The following is a 4,273-nucleotide window of genomic DNA, read 5'->3' on the forward strand; positions in this document are numbered from 1 at the left end:
TTCTCCCGTACAATAAATTTCCTTCTCTAGACTCTACTGCCAGTTATTTTTGCCCAGTCAGCAAAAATCTCTTTCATAAAGATGCCATGTGTGGTATTTTATTCTATCATATGTGAGAAGGGCAAAGAAAAATATCTCATACATGGAAGGACCAAGAAAACATAACTGACTGGGTGAGGAAAATTATTGAGGTGGGGGTGGAAACCTAGTCACTATAACAATAAATCAGAAAAGACCTTAACAGAGAGGCAGAAACATTTCAGTGAACAAAACTGGAGTATTTTCAGTTAAACATAATGAAATTATACAATTTGAGTTTAAACTGAAATCTAAGAATTAAAGAGAATAAATTTAAAATATAACTTTAGCTTACAAATATAATAATTTGCAAATAGTTTACAAATATAATAACTATATTAACACGTGAAAAATTCTATGAGGATTTGGAAGTAAAAGTTACTAAAATATTTTCTTGACAGGTATGATCATTGTTTAATTTGACATTCTGATAAATATTTTTAAAAAGTCTATCGCATTTTAGAAATGGAGGAGGCATAGACATTTTAAAACCACTTGTTAGATCAGGAATAAAATTGGAAAAGAGAATAGTAACAATAAGGAAAGTATGTGTCATGTGTGTTAGTCACTCAGTTGTGTCCGATTCTTTGTGAGCCCATGGACTATAGCCCATGGAATTCTCTAGGCAAGAATACTGGAGTGGGTAGCCATTTCCTTCTCCAAGGGAGCTTCCCAACCCAAACATTCAAACCCAGGTCTCTCGCATTGCAGGCAGATTCTTTACTGTCAGCCTCAACAGGGAAACCCAAGGGAAGAATATTATACAGTAAAAGCACAATCAATATTGAGTAGGAAATGATTGGAGTGAATAGATCAAGAGAGCCCTAAAAAATATTTGTTTTGATTATATGACAATCAAAAATCTAAGAAAGCATAATCAGGATAGATGCTGTTTAAAACAAGTCTCTCTTAAACAAGAAGATAGTGAAACTATGAAACAGATGAAAATTTTTTAAAAAAGGTAGTTTTGCTTGAATATTTTGAAATGAGATATTCACCAAGATGCCATATTGTTCCTTGAAAAACCAATTAGTAGTTATATACTACTAGCATTATGAAAAAAAATAAAGACAATCACACATATAGATATTCACATAGACACTTAAATTCCAATACATATAAACAAATAAATGCAAGAAATATAAAGCTTAATATCTAAGTATCCTAAGAATTGATGCTTTTGAACTGTGGTGTTGGAAAAGACTTCTGAGAGTCCCCTGGACTGCAAGGAGATCACACCTGTCAATTCAAAAGTGAAATCAGTCTTGAATATTAATTGGAAGGACTGATGCTGAAGCTGAAGCTACAATACTTTGGCCACCTGATGGGAAGAACTGACTCCTTAGAAAAGACCCTGATGCTGGGAAAGACTGAAGGCAGGAGGAAATGGGGACACCAGAGGATAAGATGGTTGGAAGGCATCACCACCTTGATGGACATGAGTTTAAGCAAGCTACAGAAGATGGTGATGGACAAGGAAGCCTGGTGTGCTGCAGTCCATGGGGTCCCAAAGAGTTGGATATGACTGAGCGACTGAACTGAACTGAAACTGCTTGCAGAAAAACAAGAAGGACGACAAGGAGTACAATTTCTGTTCTAGAAACAACTTTATTCTTGTTTTTACAATGAACATTCAGTGTATTTTACTTTCTCATTTGAAAAAAAAAGTTAATTTAAACAAAAGAAGCTATTTAGGATATTCATAATTGTTGGAATTTATTATTTAGGTTCTGGTCTACTCTAGTAATGTCCATTCATGTGACTGTAATTATGTCATTTTGAGTTTGGGTTTATGTCATTTAAAATAAAAAGCAGAACACAAGTAGAAGCTAACGCTTGTATCTATTGTATCCTTCTCGGTACTCGTTAGTTTGAGAAATAGTCTGTCGTGATGTTTTTAAATACTTCTAACTCACATGTGTAGACAACTATAATGATTTTGAGTGAGAGAAGAATTGGTCTCATTGATCTTGAATGGTATAAAGCAAGATGGAAACTATTGGAAAAAATGGTTCCATGAATTAAATGGAGGTAGTTTTCTATTAACAACACTCCTCTGATATCTTACATTGAAAAGGAAAGAGAAATATGTTTTAGCACAGTCCTCATAAAAGACACATTTGTATTAATAGTAAACCAAGCCATGAAAAAGTTTGGAACATAAATGGCATATTTCAGCAATGAGTGAAAAAAACATTTAACACAGAAAAACAGTCATAGAATAAAAAATGTTTATCAAAGTTTTGATAATAGACCTAAAGTATGAATGAAAAACATGTTTCTTCTCATATGTTAATAAAAGTAAAACATTATCTATTGCTCATATGACAAGTTCAACGATTATTATATTTAGAATAATTGCTTACAAACCTTTTTTTTCCAAATAGAGATAAAGCATTATGCAAAATACACACACTATATCAAGTTAACAACAGTTCAACACATAAGAATCAATGAAGGAAGATATCCATGAAATAAAGACAGAAATGGTAATACATGGCCAACACTACTGCTACTCTCAGCTCAGGCGTGACCCAACTCTTTGTGACCCTGTGGACCATAGCCCACCAGGCTCCTCTGTCAATGGGGTTCTCTGGGCAAGAACACTGGAGTGGGTTGCCATGCTCTCTTCCAGGGAATCTTCCTGACCCAGGGATAAAACCCACATTTCTTATGCCTCCTGCTTTAGCAGTCAGGTTCTTTACCACTAGCACTACCAAATAGAGAAAAACATTATGCAAAATACATACACTATATCACGTTAACAGTAATTCAACAAATAGGAACCAATGAAAGAAGACATCAGTGGAACAAAGACAGAAATGGTAATGCATGGCCAATGTATTATGGAAAAAAAATTCAGCATCAAATCAATTAAATAATTGTAGTTTCCAAAATCCAAACTGAAGGACAAAAATCACCATTGGCTATTGTTATATTTTCATAAGCAAAAAATATTAGTTAAATATTTAACATCACAATTATTCTTAATACTGAGATATCTAAATAGTGTCTTAGGTGGAACCTCAGTTGCATCTCTAGACATTATTGTATAATTAGTAACTAACCCATAAACCTCTTGTAGTAAATATGAGAAAGATTTGTATATTATTTGCCTAAAATCCCTCAGTATAGAATAATACCACAAAGTCAAAAGTTATTTTTTATAGTTGGAGCAAAAGATGTGAAAGATGGCATTTTATATAAATCAGGTACACAAGCCTGACTCTACCAACTGAGCTCTCAGAGAAGCCCACACAAGCCTACTAGTTTGTCTTAATCCTTAATCTAGATATTCTTCTGCCAATATGGTTATGAGTTATATGTATCCTGGAAAATTCATGGTGAACTTCTAAACCTCAGTAACTCAGAATGTAAACTTACTTTGAAATAGAGTCTTTGCAGGAAAAATCAGTCACATTAAAATGATGTCCTCGGGGTGGACTCTAGTCCACTGTGACTGGTGTCCTAAGAAGGAGAGATTTGGACAGGGAGATACACATAGGGAAGACAAAGTGAGGAGACATAGTTGTCTCCATGTGACTGCTGAGGCAGATGGGGTGATAGTTTTACCAGCAAGAAACCAACCCTGCTAACACCTTGATCTCATGCTTCTAGATTTCAAATATGTGAGACAGTTCATTTCTGATGTGTAACCCACCTCCTCTGTGGTGGTCCTGGCAAACTAGTGGGCTCCCCCTGGTAGCTCACACGGTGAAGAGTCTGCCTGCAATGCAGGAGACCCAGGTTCAATCCCTGGGTCAGGAAGATCCCTGACGGAGGAAATGGTACTCCACTCCAATATTCTTGCTTGGGAAGTCCCATGGACAAGAGGAACCTAGCAGGTTACAGTCCATGGGGTCGCAAAGAGTCTGACTCGATGCAGTAACTAACACTTTCACTTTAGCAAATTAAAACATACATTATCTCTCTTTACCATGTTTTTGATGAATATTATGTTGCTGTTTTTGAGGATATGAGCTTTGGGAAATACCGGAAGTTAAGTTTTTTGTGTTTCAAGACCCTGTGTTTTGTTTTAACTTTCTGTAACCCTACTGATAGGCTTCACAAGGGCAAATATTTTTTGTCTGTTTACTTGCTGATATAATCCAAGTGATCTGAATGGTGTGTCTGACATATGGTCCATATTCAATAAATATTTGTTGCAGGACTGACTGAATCCTCTTATGAGAGC

The sequence above is a fragment of the Cervus canadensis genome, chromosome 16, assembly GCF_019320065.1.
Source record: "Cervus canadensis isolate Bull #8, Minnesota chromosome 16, ASM1932006v1, whole genome shotgun sequence".
NCBI lineage: Eukaryota > Metazoa > Chordata > Mammalia > Artiodactyla > Cervidae > Cervus > Cervus canadensis.